This window comes from Mesocricetus auratus, unplaced genomic scaffold, assembly GCF_017639785.1.
Source record: "Mesocricetus auratus isolate SY011 unplaced genomic scaffold, BCM_Maur_2.0 Super-Scaffold_100001, whole genome shotgun sequence".
NCBI lineage: Eukaryota > Metazoa > Chordata > Mammalia > Rodentia > Cricetidae > Mesocricetus > Mesocricetus auratus.
In genome coordinates this window covers 13,927,418-13,948,673 of record NW_024429187.1, presented here as the reverse complement: position 1 = coordinate 13,948,673, position 21,256 = coordinate 13,927,418, and the positions used below count along the sequence as shown (strand labels likewise).

The following is a 21,256-nucleotide window of genomic DNA, read 5'->3' as shown; positions in this document are numbered from 1 at the left end:
TCTGGGTCCCAGCACCCATGTGGCAGCTCCTGCCACCTGCAGCTGCAGTTCCGGGGGGATCTGATGCCCGCTTCTGCATGTGTGGGCTCTGGTCATGCATATGACAGTGCACACGGATACATGCAGACAAAACACTCACACACACAAAGTACAAATAATAAATACTATAAAAATTAGGAGACACGATCAAGTCTCTTGTCTGGCACCATGAAATTCAAGCAGTTGTTTGAGACACTGGAAAATTGGGCGTGGTGACATCCCGGGGTCCATCGGAGCACTGGGGACACTGTGTGGGACTTAAAATTATGCTTGGGAAAAACAAAGCCTAGCAAGCCGGGCTTGAAACACATTTTCGTTTATTGTTTATGCTACTTTGTAATGGTGAGTCTGGAGGGTGGCAGGCACTGTGGGTTGGAGCCTTTTGTGGGCAGCTTCAGAAGGTTTAGAAACAGAGCAGGGAACTGTCAGTCCCGTCGATGAAAAGATAACAGATCACAACGGAGCCGTTTCCTGCAGGGACGGCAAATGAGAGGCAGAGAGGCCTTCCCAGTCATCACTACACTACGCGGGCACGCTTCCCTCTGCTGTGATTGCGCGCTTTTCTGTTGTTGTTTGGTTTTTTGTTTGCTTGTTTGTTTTGAGACAGGGTTTCTCTGTGGCTTTGGAGGCTGCCCTGGAACTAGCTCTTGTAGACCAGGCTGGCCTGGAACTCACAGAGCTCCACCTGCCTCTGCCTCCTGGGTGCTGGGATCAAAGGTGTGCGCCACCAATGCCCGGCATTACTCACTTCTTTTAGGGGATGTAACATACGTAGTTAAGCTGGCTGTTTTCTTTAGGGCTTTTTGTAGACTGTGTATCTCAGTAAGACAGATCATTTGACGTTCAATACGTTTTCGAATTTTTAAATCTGGCCAACACCTACGCCAGGAGGCTGTTCTCTGGCCTCTGTGTGCGCACTTTCTACACAAGCACGCTGACACCCACCGTGTATGTGGGGCGGGGCTGCCGCAGGTGAGGGGAGGGACACTACGTACCCTCTTAAGGACTCGGCAAACATGTCTTTTGCTCTGTCTAGTGTTCCATTTAGCAGTAAAAAAGGCTACACATGTCTCAGTATACATTTCTCAGCTCCAGCCTATTTTATCATTGTCTTTCCAATATATTATTTGTCCAAATTAAGGGCAAAGGATATAAGTATAAATATTTTCCAGTGTGAAAAGAGAGAACACCAGAGTGGATCTTAGCTATCTCCCAACGCAGGTCCTTAAATCAAATCTGACTTCACAGAACTCATTTTTCAGACTTTTTTTTTTTTTGTTTTCTTTCTCCCTGGGACGCAGAAGAACAGTGCCTCCTTTGATTCTCATTAAAGCAGGGTTGTAACAGATGAATGAGGGCCGTTTCCCCATGTCCTTGACAAGCCCTGCCTGTAGCTGTGCTTCTCAGTTTCCCCTCACCCTCTGCCTTCTACAATCAAGGACAGGGATGCCATTGTTCTCTTGTCCAATAAAGCACCGTGAAAACCAGCCACCCCCCCCAAAAAAAAGAAAAAGAAAGAAGAAAAGGACGTAAGTTCCCAATGCAGCATTTACACCTGGGGTTGCGTCTCGTCATTTTGTCCTGTGTTGACACTGCAGGCCTCAGCCCACAGGGACAACCTCGTGACTCCATAACAGTAAACGGCAGCAGCAGAGCATTTGGATGAAGTCCCTGTCATAAATGCGCTAGAGTTTTTGTCACCGTGGAAAGCACAAGAGGGAGATGATTAGCAACGAGCACAAACTCATCCTGACTCATGGGGAGTTGATGGGAGATGCCATTCTGTAAATCTGTCTCTTATTGGTTGTTGAATAAAGCACTGTTGGCCAATAGGGAAGCAAGATAGGTGGGACTAGGAGTCCAGCAGGACTGCCATAGGGGTAAGAAGTCCGGACCCTTTTCTCTGGTAAGAGAAATACTTAGATTAACAATTATGGAGTAAATACTTAAGTCAGAGCTAGTCAGTAAGAAACAAGCAAGGCCAACAGCTTCATAATTCATACAGCACAGCATCTTGTGTGTTATTTGGGGACTACAATGCAGCAGAGCCCAGGTGACTGGTGGGGAAAAACCAAAGTGGCAGACAAGGAAAAGGCTTCTCTCAACAGGGAGTCATCCTGATCCCACGGCTTTAGGGCCAGGGTGAGGCAGAAACATCATTGCGGAGGAGGATGGCTCCCCTCCGGCTAGTCAAGAAGCAGGAAGGAGTAAGGGGAAAGGGACAAGGGCACCATCCAAAGGTGTGCCGCATAACCCACGTCCTGCCACAGCTCACACGGCCGTTCCCCGGGCTGGAGCCCCACAGCCTGCTGATGTCTGGAGATGCCTCACAGACATGCCAGAGAGAGGCCTGGCTAATCTAAGCCTCTCTCGGTCCAGCCACACCGAAGGTCTGAAGGACTTGTCACAGCAAACTTAAACTCAGATGGTCTGAAGCTCAGGGTCAGTCAACTAGAAATGATCTTCCGGTAATCCAGAAGTCGGGAACGGAAAAGCATGTTGACACCTGGTAACTCTTGGTTTTTTTTCTCTTCCTTTCCTGTTCTTTTTGTATTGTTTACTAGCTGGAAAAGGCTTTAGGAATATAACAAATTTTAAGTGCTACAGAAGATGTTGTGCAAAAGACATTGGTGCATGGCTGTGCCTAACCACCACCATGGGCTGTTTTATTTTTCATCCCTAGAAAGCAGAGGTTCACAGACATGTGACCTACAAGTTTACCATAACCATAACTAACCATAACCATAACCATACCATACCCATTGCTTTTACTATCACCTTCATAAAGACAACGGCACAATTTATCCTAACCCCAATTATCTTCATGTGAGCTTTTTGGCATTCACTGCAATTAGAACCACGAAACAGCCGAGGCTCCCGTCCGGGATTTAGGCTGTCCTCCTACGGTTCTCACTCCTCAAATAGCAAACTTCCATGCTGTTTACTGCTTACTCCTCGGATAAACTGCCCGCGTAGCGCCTTCAAAGACACAGGTTTCCTTCTTCGTCCGAGGGGCATGGTGGATGGCACTTGGACTTCTCTGTGAAGACGCGGGGGCTCCTGTAAGGTGTCTCTATTAGCTCCCCTCACAGGGTGGGGCTGAAACCCATGCTCAATGCTCAGTGAACCGAGGCTGTGACACTGGTGAGCAGCCAGGAGCACCCCAGAGACAGCAGCCAACTTGGTTTTGAACTTTGGGTCCCTGAGTGTTCAAACCCTATGTTGTCATGTGACCCGTACTCAGTCGTTACAAGACCCCACCATGGCGCACAGTTTAAGGAACCGTGCGATCTACGATTCACAGAGATCCTAAGTGGTGTGCACTATTAGAATGACTTGCTTTTCTTATAAGAAAATTGAGGAGCAATTTCCCCAAGCTCATGGTCAGAGGGGGCACTGATCCATGTCTTGGGTCTGGGCACAGATCATCACGCTGTTGGCTGAACATAGAAGCGCATTCCTCATCCTCCGGTACCCCGAATGCCACTCGGGTGAGGTTGGGTTATGCAGCCCATCCTGCACGCCATCTGCTGCAGGCATCGCCGCTCAGAGACCCAGAGGCTGAAGCGAGCCGTCTGTCACTGACAGTTCTGGCTACAGTGCTTTATTTTGAACCCAGGTGGAGGGGGAAGACAGAGACGCCTCTGGGTGATGTGCCCCACAAAGGCCTGAATGACACTGCTGGGGAATACAGTCTCTGGGGATACTCGTGGGGGGTGCTGCGTGGAACTCTGCAAGGAGATATGTTGAGCCTGGAGGTGCTATATCGAACCGTCTCCTGCTGGCCACACTGTTTCACACCTGTTATCGGAGGCGCAGATAACTTCCTGACACCGAGGAGTAAGGGACAAAGCATGCAGGTATCTTTAAGGTCACAGAGGTGCTCAGTGGTTTAAGAGCAACCCCTGTGCTTTCAGAGAACCAGATTCAGCTCCCAGCACCCACACTGGGAGGCAAACAGCTGCCTAGAACTCCACAGGAGCCAACACCCCCTTCCTGCCTCTTCAGGCACTGCTCTCATGCGCAAACACTCAGACCCACCAAGTTAAAGTTATTCAGTTAAAAAGAAAAAAAATAGAGAAAGATTTACAAAAACGAAAACAAAACCTATCGATCATCTATCTAAATTTTAGCCTTATTAAAAACTATAAATTATTTTAGTCCCCAAAACATTGGTAAATTTATGCTCAGTTTTATATTTTTAAAATTTGCTTCTAAAAATAGTTTTCTGCTTTGATCAAAGTTTCCCATTTCAAAGAAATCATGAAGGTTCACAAGGCCTGCATTCCAGTCAGGTCAAGTCAACACTTCTTTTCAGCTAAGTGCAATGAGTCAGAAGAATTCATTTACTGCTTGCTTAAATGTATCAACTATTAATTCAAATCAAAACCATATATTCAATACCCAGCACCATCATTTCCTGATCAAAGCCATATATTCAATACCCAGCACCATCATTTCCTGATCAAAGCCATATATTCAATACCCAGCACCATCATTTCCTGATCAAAACCATATATTCAATACCCAGCACCATCATTTCCTGATCAAAACCATATATTCAATACCCAGCACCATCATTTCCTGATCAAAACCATATATTCAATACCCAGCACCATCATTTCCTGATCAAAACCATATATTCAATACCCAGCACCATCATTTCCTGATCAAAACCATATATTCAATACCCAGCACCATCGTTTCCTGATCAAAACCATATATTCAATACCCAGCACCAACGTTTCCTGATCAAAACCATATATTCAATACCCAGCACCAACGTTTCCTGATCAAAACCATATATTCAATACCCAGCACCAACGTTTCCTGATCAAAACCATATATTCAATACCCAGAACCAACGTTTCCTGAAACTCGTGTAGGAAAGCGACAGTCTACAGGAACCAGGAACTGTGCTTACCAGAACTCACGGGCATTTCTTGAACCAAAAGGAGAGATATTTGTGAGTGAGGAGGAAAGAAGGGAATAAAACTCACAGGAATAATTGTGCAGGGGTTGGAGAGATGGCTCAGTGGTTAGGACACTGGCTGCCCTTCCAGAGGACCAGGGATGCATGTGGTGTACACACGGACGTGCAGGGAAAACACTCATGCCCATAAAATAAAATAGATGAATCTAAAGGACTTTTTAAAGAACAATATACAGACTCAAAATACTGTTGCTACTGTGAGAAGGGTGCCCAAATCAATCAGACATGTCTCTGTCATGAGAAAAAAGCAAAACAAATAAAAATAACTGCTACACTAATATATTAGTTACTATTATAGGCAACGCAGGAAGTTAGGTGGAGTATTTAAAACTCAGAATATGGGAAGCGACGACGTACAAGGACAGTTTTCTTTTTAAGATTATTGTGTGTGTGTGTGCGTGTGTGTATGTGTGTGTATGTGTATATGTGTGTATGTGTGTGTATGTGTATATGTGTGTGTTGTGTGTGTGTATGTGTGTGTATGTGTGTATGTGTGTGTATGTGTGTGTATGTGTATATGTGTGTATGTGTGTGTGTGAGTGTGTGTGTGCACGCACACACACAGTGTCCACAGAGGCCAGCACGGCATCAGATACCCAGGATCTGGAATTAGAGGTATTTGTGAGCTGTGCTACATGAGCGCTTGGAACTGAACTCAGGTCTTCCGGGGAAGCAAGAAGCTCTCTTAACCACTGAACCATCCCCCAGCAAGTATGGGAAGAATCCCGGGACCTGGGAAAGTGGCTCAATGGTAAAGCCGGGGTCCAGTGTGCACAAGGCTGACTTGATCCACAGCACCACATACACAGCACATGTGACACACACACACACACACACACACACACGCACCATGCACACGCACGCACACACATACACACGCACCATGCACACGCACACACACACACACACTCACACACACACACTTCTCATGCTATCTTGGTTTGAAGGAGAAGAACATGATTGACAAGGAATGAGGGTGGTATTTGGGAACTGATGGTGACCTTTGGCTGACAGCCACCAAGGGGTTGGGCATGTCAGTCCTTCAGGGAAAGAAGCTGGACTATGACAACGCTACGACCAAGAAAAGATTCTGGACTCTGACAACACTGTGACCAAGAGAAGGATCTTTCTGCCCACTTCTCCTACCCCAAGTGAGCTCTCGGCTCAGCCAACATTCTGACTTTGGATCTGGGTGATGCTGCGTGGAGAACTTAAGCTGAGACCCCCACCCTCCAATGTACAGAACTGTGAGATGAGGGGGTGCTGACGTAAGCTACTAAGCTGTGGTGGTTTGTCACACTATAATAGATGGCTATGCTATCTGTTGTGTCTAGGCAAATGGTGGCCTAGTCGTGGGGTAAGCAAACCCCATCTGACTCTCATTCTGAGGCTATGCTCCTGTGGCTTCATTTTATTATGCTACTCACTTGCATCCACGCTAGCTTGCTGGACCAGGGCATACGATGTAGCCTTGAGGGGGCTTCGCCCACAGCCTGGACCTCACTTTTTTTTTTTGACAGTAGGATTTAGCTCCATGAACCCTGAGGTCTCATCCGCCTGCCCCGTTCAGTGACGTCACTTCCACATGAGAGACTCACATCAACTGTTACTCTTTGAGTTATTTTCATTTAGTAGGATAAAATATACAAACAAAAGATTCCTGGCAGGGTGTTAAGACTTTCATGTTGCAGATGGAGGAAAAAAACCCCTCTTGCTCACGTTGGGAAACTGTTAAAAGGTTACTGGGAAACGCAGCATTATTGCTAACCCACTTAGGCAAATGTTATGAGGAGTGCGCGGCTACTTGCATATTCATGAGGAACCGCGTGCTTCTTGTATATTCATGAAGGACTTACTGTTCAGATAGATCTCAGGCTTAAAGACTGGTGAGGAGACCGAGTGTGGAGGGCTGTCCTACGGGCTTGCTTCTGCAACTGAGGCTGAAGTGTCCCCTGAGCAAACCAAAGCTTTAAACACTTAGTCTAGAACAGAAAAAAAATACATACATATATATACCTGCTTTGTGTTTTATTTCTTCATCTCCTGGTTCTGTGTACAAAAAGAGGCAAAAGTCCAGGAAAGATCACTGTAGAGCTTGATAAACAATCAGGAGATGTTTCTCCTAAATATGCAGGGGGAGGCGGTGGGGGAGAGGGCTCGGTCTGAGTCTGTCTCTAAAGCATGGGCTCCTGAGATTGGACCCCCAGAACCCACATATAAGCTGGGTGTAGTTGCTGATGTCTGTGACCCCAGTTCTGGTAGGGTGGGGAGAAGGGGATCACCTGAGCTTGCTGTCCATCTAGACAAGTGGTGAGCTCAGGCTTCAGTGAGAGATCTGACTAGAACACAGGTAGAAGGAAGGACAGCGACAGACACCTATGACTGTGACAGTGAGGACAGTGACAGACACTGTGACTGTGACTTTCACACACAGGTGTTTGCACACCTACAGGTACACACTCTCAGAATCAAATACAAACACAAATTTCTAAATTTCTCTCCCCCCTCAAAAATTGGAGTCCTATCTCTCTCTCTCTCTCTCTCTCTCTCTCTCTCTCTCTCTCTCTCTCTCTCTCTCTCTCTCTCTCTCTCTCTCTCTCTCACACACACACACACACACACACACACACGACAATCAGGGTCAAAACTCCTGAGAGGTCTGCGTATAACACCTCCGTGATTTTAGAGATTCGAAGCTATTTCCAAACTGATGTATATGTTCATCCATCCTCTCCTGTTTTCGTGGACGCGGATGGAACGTTGAACGTTGGCAATGAAACCACTCAGAGCCCAGTTACAGGTCTGTGGGAGCTGGAGGAAGGTGACCTTCTGCCCCCCCCGGGAGGACACCTGTCCCAGGATCCCTCGTGATTCAGCAAGGAATTGAGCTTGGCCTTGTCCTCCATTCTCCACGCCTCCCCCATCTCTACTGAGCTAGATCTCCCCCAGTGGGCGTCTTCTGAGCCTCACCGTGCTCTGGGGTTCCCACAGGGCCTAGCAGCTGCCTGTTGTTACGGCAGGTTGTTCCTGCGTCAACGGGTTCACCGGGGTCTCCGCAGCACGGGTAGGTCTTTGCATTGGGTACTAACTTCAGAAGTCACGTAGACTACAGTGCTGGGACCTGGCCAGGAGGCCTTTTGCTTCAGGGACACAGAAGCCTGAATTACTTGGCACAGTCAATCCCGAAAAGAACCCGTGGCCTCAGGGAAGTGGCCGCCTTTTAATTGAGCGTGGAGAGAACACAGTGACCTTCCCAGCGGAGGAAGGGAGCGCCTCCACAATAATCCACTGGACTAGTATAGCGTTTCGGTGAACAAGGGGGCCCGGGTCCTGGGGGAGTGAAGGGGACCCTGGCTCTCTGGAATATTCTTGCTGTTAGCAGCAGCTGAGAGGCTTGAGAGCTCAATTCATGAACACACAGAAAGGCCCCTGGCTCTCAGAGGGCCTGGAGGGGATGAGCAGGCCGGGGACCAATGCCCAGAAAGTCTTGCCTCTCTTTATTCCTATGCTGAAACATGGACCCTTGTGTTGCGAGTTACCCTGCTCGGACACCCTCTTGGGGGAGGGGGGTGACAAGAGTGCTCCCCACCACAGTGCTCCCCACAACACGTGCTCCCCACCACACGTGCTCCCCACCACAGTGCTCCCCACCACACGTGCTCCCCACCACACGTGCTCCCCACTACAGTGCTCCCCACCACAGTGCTCCCCACCACACGTGTTCCCCACCACACGTGTTCCCCACCACACGTGCTCCCCACCACATGTGCTCCCCACTACAGTGCTCCCTACCACAGTGCTCCCCACCACACGTGTTCCCCACACACGTGCTCCCTACCACAGTGCTCCCTACCACAGTGCTCCCCACCACAGTGCTCCCCACCACACGTGTTCCCCACACGTGCTCCCCACCACACGTGCTCCCCACCACATGTGCCCCCCCTCCACCTCACGACACACGCTTCCCCTCTCCCCCACCCCACCTGCTAACTGACAGTACGCTTAACTAAACCAAGGAGAGACACGGAAAATGCTGGAGCCCAGCAGCACGGACACTCAGAAAACAAAAGCAGCTGTGTCCTAAGGGCTCTCGCTTGTTTGATAGCTAAAGTTAGGCTGAAAACTTGAGGAGAGTTTACGTGCTGGGGGAGGGGAGAGGAGAGGAGCCATGGGATACTTGAAGGCGTCGCTGACTGGGGGAAACGATGCTGCCTGTGTATGGTCCGCAGACAGGATTCTTCAAATGTCTCGAGTGTGAGCTGCTCTTCTCGCCGGTGGGACAAACTCTTGACAAGAGGCGACTTCAGCTCGGCCTGCAGTTTGAGGGGACACAGCTCACGGTGGGGGTGGGAACATGTCGCTGAGGCTTTTATCTTGTTTCTCACAGGAACAGTGAGCAGGGAGAGATGGATGCCAGCGCGCTCTCCTCCTCCCCTTTGTGTGAGCCTGCTGAGTGCACACGTGAACGCCGTGCTGGCTCGCGTGGGTGTGAACGCTGCTCTGCCTCGCGTGGGTGTGAACGCCGTGCTGGCTCGCGTGGGTGTGAGCGCCGTGTTGGCTCGCGTGGGTGTGAACGCCGTGCTGGCTCACGTGGGTGTGAACGCTGCTCTGGCTCACGTGGGTGTGAGCGCCGTGCTGGCTCGCGTGGGTGTGAACGCCGTGCTGGCTCACGTGGGTGTGAGCGCCGTGCTGGCTCGCGTGGGTGTGAACGCTGCACTGGCTCTCGTGGGTGTGAACGCTCGCGTGGGTGTGAACGCCGTGCTGGCTCTCGTGGGTGTGAACGCCGTGCTGGCTCTCGTGGGTGTGAACGCCGTGCTGGCTCTCGTGGGTGTGAACGCCGCTCTGGCTCGCGTGGGTGTGAACGGCATGCTGGCTCGCGTGGGTGTGAACGGCGTGCTGGCTCGCGTGGGTGTGAACACCGTGCTGGCTCGCGTGGGTGTGAACACCGTGCTGGCTCTTGTGGGTGTGAACGCTGCTCTGGCTCACATGGGTGTGAACGCTGCTCTGGCTCACATGGGTGTGAATGCCGTGCTGGCTCGCGTGGGTGTGAACGGCGTGCTGGCTCGCGTGGGTGTGAACGCCGTGCTGGCTCACATGGGTGTGAACGCCATGCTGGCTCACGTGGGTGTTGTCTCACCAGCAAGAACGACGCAGGACACTCGGATCCTTCTGCAGTAAAGCTTTAATACATCTTGAGAGATAGATGATCAGCTTCTGAGAGGGAGACCCCAAGCTAAGAAACCCAGCCCCTTATATAAGCCTAGGAGCTCCGAGTGAGACGTGTAGAGCCGGGATTGGTGGTTTGCTCATCACCCCAGATGACGGGTGAGGCACAGCTTAAACGGTAAACTCCAACTGACAGCAGATGTCAGCGCCATCTTCTAATGGCGATAGCGATAGCGAGGGCGGCTCCTCACAGTGTGTGAACGCCGTGCTGGCTCACGTGGGTGTGAACGCCATGCTGGCTCACGTGGGTGTGAACGCCGTGCTGCCTCGCGTGGGTGTGAACGCTCGTGTGGGTGTGAACGCCGTGCTGGCTCACGTGGGTGTGAACGCTCGTGTGGGTGTGAACGCCGTGCTGGCTCACGTGGGTGTGAACGCCGTGCTGGCTCACGTGGGTGTGAACGCTGCTCTGGCTCACGTGGGTGTGAACGCTGTGCTGGCTCACGTGGGTGTGAACGCTGCTCTGGCTCACGTGAGTGTGAACGCTGTGCTGGCTCACGTGGGTGTGAACGCCGTGCTGGCTCACGTGGGTGTGAACTCTGTGCTGGCTCTCGTGGGTGTGAACTCTGTGCTAGCTCACGTGGGTGCACGCAAGGGAAAGATTGGCATCATGTGTCTTCCTCAAGTGTTCTTCACATTATTTTTTGAGACAGGGCCTTTACCTAACTTGGACCTTGTCAGTTGTCTGGTCTACCCACTCCGCCATCTTCCCAGACACTGTCTCTTCTGAAATTCACCGTGGTACCCGACTCTAAGAGATTATCTCACCTACATCGAGGGTCTTCCCAATTCCCCACCTCAGTTAATCCTTTCTGGAGACACAGGCCTACGCAACAGTGAGCTTCACTAATTCCCCACATGTTTCTTAGTCAAGCTGACAATAAAATTCAGTCATGATACCAGGGAAAACATGACTTATCTGAGACACTCAGCTGTTTTCCCCAGTTGTCACAAGGAAACAGAAGAGAGGAGGAAGAAAGAGAAAACTGAGTGATGAAAGAACAGGGAGGAAGGAAGGAAGGAGGAGAGAGAGGGAATTAAGGAAGGGTGGGAAGGAAGAGTTAGATGTCTTTATCTGCTTCTTCCCAGATGGCCGTAGAACTGAGGGATGGCCATGGCCCCCACACTGCCCCGTCAGGGGACACCTGTGTCTGCTGTGCCCCGCCCCATGCAGTCATTGGACAACAAAGCTGAAGGCCACACCCTGCACACCTGTCACTCAAGGGTCTGAGGTCACACCCTGCACAACTGTCACTCCAGAGTCTGAGGTCACACCCTGCACACCTATCACTCAAGGGTCTGAGGTCACACCCTGCACAACTGTCACTCCAGAGTCTGAGGTCACACCCTGCACAACAGTCACTCAAGGGTCTGAGGTCACACCCTGCATAACTGTCACTCAAGGGTCTGAGGTCACACCCGTACACCTGTCACTCAAGGGTCTGAGGTCACACCCGTACACCTGTCACTTAAGGGATGGCCACTTTCACTATCAAACTCCACTCACTTTCGGTCCCTTCCCCTTCCCCATAACGTAATGGACCTTTGTCTTTTTTCAGCATTTTAACACGAATCTTTTTCTAAGTCTTTTATTTTTTGTCTTGTGCCTGAGTGTCATTTATTTTCATGGCTGGGATGTCAGAAGCAGAGGCTGAATCGATTCTGCCTAGCACATTTGTGAAAAATAAAATGAAGTTTAGGGAAGTAACTTCCCCTAGACACACAAATGGATGAATTGGTGTAATAGATATTTTTACCCTGGTTCCTAGAAAAAAAATGTAAAAATGGGTCCTCTCTATCATAATAGAACTTATTTATTTCCATTCTTTACAGTTGATGCCCCTCAAGGTAATGCCTGTAGTTATCTGTACAAAGATATCACTAGAGTTGCCTGGTTGTTTAAACACACACACACACACACACACACACACACACCACACAGAGTTATTTTCTCTCTTCTTGATGGGTCTGTATTGGCACTATCAACATGGATGCTGCCATTACAGTTTGAAGTTGCACAAGTACATCCTTGTTAAGGTTGGGAGGAACTTTCTAGAAGAAAGCAGACTTTTACTCCCACGTGATTTTGATTTTATAGGCGACTATAACTTTAGGAATTCCTATTAAAGAAGAGGGCTGGTTTTCATAGATATTTCTAGAAAAAACAATCCCGTCTCTGCCAGGAGGCAATCCTACAAGGCTGCACAGGTGTCTTGTAAATCCCCACAGTTAGCCTGTGTCTGCAGTGAACTGATTGCTCTGATACCACTAACAATGCAGACACTTACTATCTGGGATGACTTCATGGGAGCACTCCCCTCAGGAACACTTGGGTCACAGGGTCTATGAAAAGCTAACTCGGGGTCAGGGTTGGAAAAGCTGAGCTCTGAGATACAGCCTTGGCAGGGGTTCTGTTACTATTTGTAGAAAGGGGTCTGCTTTCTCTCTGGCCGGTAGTCTTCACAAAGGAGGCTGGTGTTCTGATGTGTGTTTCTGAGCATTTGCATGCTTTAAAATGGTTGTTTTCTAGATCCCTTTTCAAGAGATGTCTTTCCGTAGACGCCAGAGGGTACTGTTTCTGCTAAGGACAATAACGGATCATTTACATAAGTGATAAAGACTCCAAAGAGATGGTTTCTTCTCTTCTGAGTGTCCTGGAGGGGTATGTGCAGCCCTGTGCAAGGCCAGATGTCCACATGGAGGCATGAGAATGAGTTGCTCTTTGTGTCCCTTGAGGCTGGAGACAGTCACAGGCAAAGGATGGGCCTCACAGATCTGGATTTCCTCAGTTGTCTGGAGTTAGAAATTTTTTTTTAACTAAAGAGCCATTGCTATGATAAAGTGTCTGAGACAATCAATTTATCAAGAGGAAAGGCTGGTGGTAGCTCACAGTTTGGGGATATCAATCCATGGTTGGTTGACTCCATTCCTTTCGGGCCTGTGGCTGGCGGTTGCACTGGAACACAAGGCAGTCTCTTTGTGGCCCAGACATGAGAAAGAGAGGGAAGGGGACAGGCACGGGCCCCTTGAGGGCGTGCCTTTATGACGGAAGACATCTATCTCTTAAAACCTTCCCTACCTTCAACAGTGCTGAGCAGGGGTCTAAGACTTTAGCACTTGGGCCTGCAGGAGATTCTGGGGTCCTGACCACAGCCTGTGATTTCACCTTCAGGGAAGGTAGGACGTCCCTCCCGTGTTACTAAGACTGGACGAAGGCTGCCGGCAGGGCATTAGTCTTACCCAGGTGTGAACCCTGTGAGCTATACAGTTGGCCAGTGTGACAAGCTATGCCCGACGGCGCGGCAGTGACACACACACGCGTGATGGGGGTCAACCAGTCACTTTCTGGTTGGGTTTAAGGCGAGCACAGGGAGAAATGCAGGCCCGCTGCTGTCACATTCCCTCGGGAGCCTGTGGCTGAGGGGCTGGCCCGCAGCCCCCAGGGATGAGCCTGCTACTGTTGCTTTGCTAAATGGCAAAATGATGAACTGCATCCCTAGGCTGCTTAGTGTAGCTCTCAGATCTTTGTCTAGTGGGCAGCAGCCAAGCAGAAACTTACAGCTCACAGACCACAGAGAACAAGACACCCAACTCCAAACGGAACATCTGTATCACATTCTTTCTCCCCGAACTCAGGGGTCATCCCAGAGGAAATGCAAACGTAAAGGTGGCAGAAATGCTTTAACGTCAGAGGTTGTTGAGGACAGGATCCCAGGGGGTGAGGGCCGTGTCTTCTGCTCTTGGCTGGATGGCCGTGGTTCCAGCATGGGGGTGAGCGTGCATGAGCTCACCCTAATGGAGGAGGAGCTGTTGACGGTGTACAGCTTGTGGGGGGCCTCCGGCTGTCAGAGAAAATGCAAGTCCCGAAGCACACACCCCACACAGGTGCACACGTGTACACACATTCACAGGGACCCACGCGTGCAAATAAACGTGCTATCTTTTTAGAAATGGCATCTGAAGCTAAGGATTCCTTTCTACGAGTAGCTTTTGTCCTTGTGATTTGGGCGCCCAGAGCAGACTCTGGAATATGACTGGAGCACAGAAGGCCATTTAGACTCCGCCGTGGACATTAGTGCTAGAGCATGAAAATGACCCGGGGAGGCAGGCAGCCTGCCAATAAAAAGCACATTATTCAGCCGGCAGCCACAGAGAGACCGGTGCCTACCTTAGGGGGAAATGCCAGCAGCAGGCAAACACTGGCCTGAGAATTGTCCTGCAAAGCAAGCTAGGGGACTTCCGAGGGTCACTGGCAGAGGGCAGTTTCTGAGGGCTGGCCCAACCCTGGTGTTTGCGTTTTTGCGAGGTAAGTAGCCAGATTGGCTCTCGATTCTGGGAAAAGCCCTCAGGCCGAAGATGCAAATATCGGTGGTTGGCCCAGAGCCAAAGGCATTGAAAAGCCAAGGGGGTAAAGAGCAGGGCACCGACAACCTCTGCTGTGTTTCAAATTTTACAAACAAGGCTGGAGAGCCAGCTAGGCGGACCAAACCCTTGCTGTCCAAGCCGGGTGACCTGAGTTGGACTCCACCAAGTTTTCCTCTGACCTCCACTGTGGGGTACACGCATCGCATATGTACACATTATACATACACAGGGATAGCCAAGTTTTAGACGCACTCTGTGGTGCCTTAAAATAAAATTTCCCCCTGCAACGCGTCTGTTCCTTGTTTTGTCTCTACCCGCCCCGCACTCTCCAACAAGCCTGCTGGAGTCTTTGCTATGGCCGCTGTGCCTTTGGACTGAGTGACTCTCGGGAAGTCTTTCCGACACCCCATGCCCGCACTTGTCACCTATCCTTACACACTGCCCTGTGTGAGTGGTCCCTGAAAGAGGGCCACCCCGCCTGCTGTGCCTGGTTTTATTCACCTCTGTAGCCTCAGCCTTTGGCCTACAGCCTGGAATGCAGGCATCTGCATAAGGTAGATAATGACTGAACAGACCCCTTGGAAACAAAGCTCCATGGCTTTTTGGGAACAGACAAAGACACAGATTCAGGGGGAAAAACATTCTTTGTGAGACAGACATGCATGAGTCTGCCCTGGTTGGTTTTGTTGCCGATCTGACATGCTTTGGGAAAAGGGAACTTTGACTGGCAATGTGCCTTGGTGGGAGTGGCCTCTGGGGACATTTGTGGGCAGGTTAACCCGGGCTGTATGCGAAAGGCAGTCAGAGGCTGGAGAGATGGCTCAGTGGCTTCCATAGGACCTCAGTTGGTTCCCAGCACCCACATCAGGCTCTTCCAACCCCCTGCAACTCCAGCTCCAGGGGAATCAGCATCACCTCTGTCCCTAAGGGGACCCGTGCTCATGGGCGCTTACCCCTTCAAGTAACAACAGATAATAACAGAAACAAATACATTTGTTTATAAAAACAAAAGAAGGGCAGATGGGCGTGCGCCTGGAAGCAAAGCAGCAAGTGACAGGTGACACAGCTCTACATGGCGTGGCTTCTGCTCCAAGCTCCTTGGTGGCTCTAGGGCGGTGACCAGTAAGCGGAAATAAACGATTTCCTTCGCAGTCGCCTTTGGCCAGTGTTTTATCACAGCGGCCGGGATGGAAAAGGAAACACTCTGCTAAGTGAACACAGCTTCCGCCATCTACGCACGAACGTCTACCTGACTCCACAGGTGATCCGTTCAGTTCACGTCTCTGAAGCAAAGGGTTTCAGGCACTCATTAGAGCGGCACTGTGTGCATGAACCTGTGTCTTTGTGTCCCACCTCCCTGCCCCTGTATGTCCTTTCACAAGACAGCACAGACAATGCTCTCTGTGCTGGGACAAGCTTAGCAGAGGTAGAGGGACGATAACTCACTTAACTCAAAGTGTCTTAGTCACGGTCCTCTTGCTGTGAAGTCACCATGGTACAGCAGCTCTTACAAAGGAAAGCATTTCATTGGGGCTTGCTATACTCAGGGTTTTTTACTCTTTTGGCTGTTTGCTCTTTAGGTCTTTTTGAGGGACCTGACACCCAGCTCCCACAGAACTCACACGCAGAGGCTTAGAGGCTTATTCTGCCTACGAATGCCTGGCCTTAGCTTGGCTTGCTTCAAGCCCGACTTTCTTATTGTTAAATTATCCCATCTACCTTTTCTTTCTGGGCTTTTATGTTTCTTACTTCTGTGTATCTTACTTTCCTTCTTACTTTGTGGGTGTCTGGGTGTCCGGGTGTCTGGGTGTCCGGGTGTCTGGGTGTCCGGGTGATCTGGGTGGCTTCGTGTCCAGGTGACTGGGTGTCTGGGTGTCCGGGTGTCTGAGTGTCCGGGTGGCTGGGTGGCCAAGTGTCTGGGTGTCTGGGTGTCCAGGTGTCCAGGAGGGGAGTGTCTGAGTTTGGCCAGCCTGGTCTGCATTGGGGGTCCCAGACCAAGCAAGCATCTGAGAGCTACAAGGTCAGAGAGGCTGTCTCTATCAAACGGGGTTTCCAGAGTGGTTCGTGCCTTCTACCCTGCAGCCAAACCACAGTTACTAGGAGATGTGATAGCCACTGTCTCGGGGACCCCGAAGCCTCTGAAGTGCTCCTGTACGGACGACAGGTCTGGCTTAGACCGGATGCACTTGAATTTTTCTCTCTTTAGGGATCTGAATTATGGCTGCACATTTTAAATGGAACCAGAATAAGAAATAGATTCACCTCTGTGACAGAGAGCAGAATGCTGCCATTCTGTGATGATTGACGTGTTACTTTTGGGCTCCTGGCTCTCCACCTGACAAGGAACTAACTTTTCTAGGAACTGCAGTACACAGATCAAAGAGTCAGCATGCTGACTTGGTTCTCATGACCTTAAAGCCAACCTTATCAGAGGGATTTGTACATCAGAAAGTGTCCCTGAGCCACACTGGACTCATGCTGGATAAACAAGAGGCTGCATGTAGTACCTGATCTCACCTGGGAGTCTCTGATGAAGCGAGGCTTTCTCTTCCCGTCTTTGCCTCTCCCCTGGACATAACCCTTGCAACTCTTCATTTGAAAACATCTGATCTGAAGCAGAACTGCTGAGCCAGTATGAGTACAAAATGTAGGCACCTCAGTTTGTGTTTGTGGAGAGAGAAATCAAAGAAGAGGGCGTTCGAGGGCAGTAGTTTTCTAAAAATGTGGAATTCGTAGAGTGCTTTTAGAAATGGTGGGGTTTATGGCTTCCCCTCATAGGAGAGCAGAGGCTGTGTGGACATGTGTGTGTGTGTGTGTGTGTGTGTGTGTGTGTGTGCGCGCGCACATACATGTAACTCAACACCTGCTAGAATGGTGTGTGTGTGAGAGAGAGGGAGGGAGGGAGGGAGAGAGGGAGACAGAGAGGAGACAGAGAGAGAGACAGAGAGAGAGAGACAGAGAGAGAGAGAGAGGAGACAGAGAGAGAGAGAGAGAGAGGGAGGGAGGAAGAGAGACAGAGACAGAGACAGAGAGAGACTCAGCACCTGCCAGGCAGGTCTCTCACAGGTGGGAGGGTAACAGTCGGGAGGAGGCTTTAGCTGTGTCTTCAGCTGCACATCAGGTGCTAATTAGTATAAATTGTCAGTCTTGTTTGCCTCATTCTAACTTTGGTTGCCCAGGAGCTGGACACAGGTGAGGGTGAGGAACGTCGTGGGGGAGGGCACAGGGGAGGAGCCACAGCGATTCTCAGGCCTTGCCACTGTCTGTGTGTGAAGTAAAGATCAGTGGACTCCATTTAGCCTGACCTTTCACGTCTAGGTAGATACGCCTCCTGCACCCGGTTTACAGGCCATCTCAGCCGGAACTACAACAACACTTGCAGAAAGACAAGGGGAAGAAATAGTGCGTGCCTTCTGATTTCTTTCCCTTGTGCTGAACGCTATTCTACACCCATCCTCAACTCACGGCTAAGGGTTGGGTGTGAAATGTGCCCACAGGCTCACGTGTCGGTCCCCAGCTGGTGTTGCGGATGTGGGGTCCACCTAGAGCCATGGAGTAGGAGGGCAGGCAGGACTTAAGGGTCCTGACCAACCCCGGTTTCAGTGAAAGCCCTCTGCCCCCACCACAGATCAAGCAGGTTCTGCGGCCGCGCACTCCTGGCTGTTCAACAGTCTGAATGGTTTGGGAACAGACAAAAGATCCTTTATGGGCCTCTCACTCAGGAACTGTGAGAGAAAAGCCTAACTAATCAACAATGTCTCAAATGTGAAATTTTATCTTTGTTTTGATATCAAGAGGTGAGAGATAGTTGATGTGGAATCTTTTTTTATTAAAGACCTTTATTCATTTATTCTGTGTGCAGGGGTAGGAGCAGAATGTGCCACCGTGGAACTCAGGAGGACAACGTCTGGGAATAAATTATCTCCTGTCCTGTAGGTCCTGGGAGCCAAACTCGAGCCTTAAGGCTCTGTGGCAAGAGCCCCACCTGATGGGCCATCTTGCCAGGCCTGGTTCTCCTCGGAGCATCTGGTCTTCACGTTCTAGATGAAGAGTGGCGTGAGCTGTGTGTGGACTCCGTATGTGGGGAGGACAGCTCAGTGGGTAAGGGCACTAACCACCCTTCCAGAGAACCTGTTTGGATCCCGACAGCTCACAACCGCCTCATCTCCAGGGGAGGTGCCCACGGTGATCCTACCAAGCTGGGTCTGTGTGTATCACCTTAGGGATGAGTCCACAGCGAAGTCTCCAGGGAGTATCCCCAACAACTTAGGTTTCCACGGCCCATCTGGTGTCTCGTTCTAACCATAATGAGGCTAGCAGATTATGTTATTTTTGGTTTATTACTGAATGGAAATCTGGACCCCCTTCTCATGGGTCCCCTACTTGATCCTGCTGCGTCTTTGTACCCAGGGAATGCTCAGGCATTTGGACAATGGAGCAGTTATTTACAGTTTTAATCCTCTTTGCAATGTTGTTAGTCACTAGTCCTCTATGTGAGGCCGTCTCAGCGCTCCATGCTTATTCTTAATTACAGCCCGGGGATGCAGAAGTAACAAAGTGTGCTGCTATTGTCATTCACTGTGTGATGTTGGCTCAACCTTGTAAGAAGTGTGGAACCCAAAACTGTAAGCTATAGACGTTTGTGGGCTATCAGGCAATGAAATGGAGGTTAAAAAATCTAAACTGGGCAGTGGTGATGCACATCTTTAATCCCAGCACTCAGGAGGCAGAGGCAGGAGGATCTCTGTGAGTATGAGGTCAGCCTGGTGTACAGGGCAAGCTTCAGGGCAGCCAGGGCTACACAGAGAAACCCTGTCTACAACAAGCCAGTCCTGGTGGTGCACTCCAATCCCAGTGCTCAGGAGGCAGAGGCAGGAGAATCTCTGTCATCTTGAGATTGGCCTGGGCTACATAGTGAGATCATGTTTAAAAGACAAAACAAAACACACAAACTAAAAACTAGGAAACTAATCAGAGCCAAGGATATAATAATGGAGTTGACAAGTACTTGACTAGCATGTGTGAAGGTCTAAGTTCAGTCCTTAGCATTCAAAAATCAACTAATAATGAAAACTGGACAATCTCTGAGATAGAATTGCATCAGATAATGTTGTAACTACTAAAAGAATGAACTTGTTAACAAGCGAATTGGCTATAAAATGTTGTAAAAGAAGGGGTTCTTCAAGAGCCATTTCCCCCCTAACTTTTTAAATCCCAGTTCTCTGTCCCTTCCTTCCTCCCGCTCCCCCTACCGCATGCCTATGGGCTCCTCGGTGAGGGCAAGGCCTCCTGTGGGGTCAATGTAGTCTGTGCCATCACCACATTAAGGCAGCACCAACTACCCCTACTCCCCGTGTCTAGGCTGTGCAAGGTGTCTCTCCAAGGAAATGGGCTCCAAAACGCCAGTTAAAACACTAGGGATAGATCCTGGTCCCATTGCCAGTGGCCCCACAAACTGCCCAAGCCACACCCTTGTCATCTGCATCGGGGCCCCCCGCATTGGTGGTATAGTGGTGAGTATCACTGCTTTCAAGAGTTATTTTTCTAAACGTGAGACCGAACTACCTGGGGAAAATCAGCTGCTACCCAATTGAAAAATGCTGTATATCTCTGCTTGCAGGATTTCTTCTGAAACAAACCTGTTAGTCTCCTCAGGTGGCAAATATATTTAGAAATATCTAGCCAGCAAAATCCCCCTGAATTTATAGATTACCTTGTTTCCAAGGATAATACCTGAGTAAAGTCGTCAGTTGTCATGGCTACTGCCATCACTCACTCAGCAATGGTCAGATGTGTGGGGCGGTCATCCACACTTAGGACAGGGTGCTCACCAACAGCCAGGAAATGCGGCTTTCTGGGATACATGAAACAGCTTTCCTGGTGAGCAAGCGACATCATGCCCACAGGACCTCTGACCACTTTCTGTGGTCTTTGTAGGATGTGTCTCACCCCTAACCACAGCTAAAAGAAATTGGGGTTAGCTGGCCGGCTGTCCTGGCTAAGAAGGGTGACTGCTTTTAGAGCCAGGAAAATTCTCATGAAAATAAGATGCTCTTAAAAGATAACATGCTTTGTAGACCAGGCTGGCCTAGAACTCACAGGGTTCCTCCTGCCTCTGTCTCCTGAGTGCTGGGATTAAAGGTGTGGCCATTTTTCTTTTTTTAAAAGCATAGGCATCTTTATTTCTTAATTACTTTTATGAGCATTGGTGTTTTGGCTGCATGTACGTCTGTTTGAGGGTGTCAGGTCCCCTGGAACAGGAGTTAGACAGTTGTGAGCTGCCATGCGATGGGACTTGAACCCGGGTCCTCTGGAAGAGTAGCAGTGCTCTTAACCATTGAGCCATTGCTCCAGCCCCTTCATTCTGAATTCTGCTTCATTCCTTTATTTTTGGGCCTCTAATCCAGGCTGGCCTCAGGCTTTCTATGAAGCCCAGGGTCTGTCTCTACATCCTGGGTTCTAGGATCACACGTGCACCATCACATGTCCAGGGCCTCATGTGTGCTAGAGAAGCACTCTACCAAGCAACTACATCCTACTCGTCCAGACATTCTTTGCTAGTCTATTACACAACTGGTCAGGTGGACATATATGCCAAATTTACCCTTTTTAATAAAACATTAAGTCTTTGGAAAA

The 21,256-nt window shown here is 49.9% G+C and overlaps 1 long non-coding RNA gene across 2 annotated transcripts in view; it reads left to right on the top strand.

Annotated features, from left to right (window-relative positions):
• LOC121139698 overlaps window positions 1-20,760 on the top strand; it is a 38,047-nt gene extending 17,287 nt beyond the window's left edge. Inside the window, exon 6 of one of the 2 annotated variants that reach the window (XR_005876611.1) lies at window positions 18,483-20,760. This is a non-coding gene — a long non-coding RNA (uncharacterized LOC121139698). Of the gene's footprint in view, window positions 1-1,637; window positions 1,929-18,482 lie in introns of those variants that run through there. The other variant, XR_005876610.1, reaches the window with a different exon arrangement.
• Window positions 20,761-21,256: the final 496 nt, after the last annotated feature.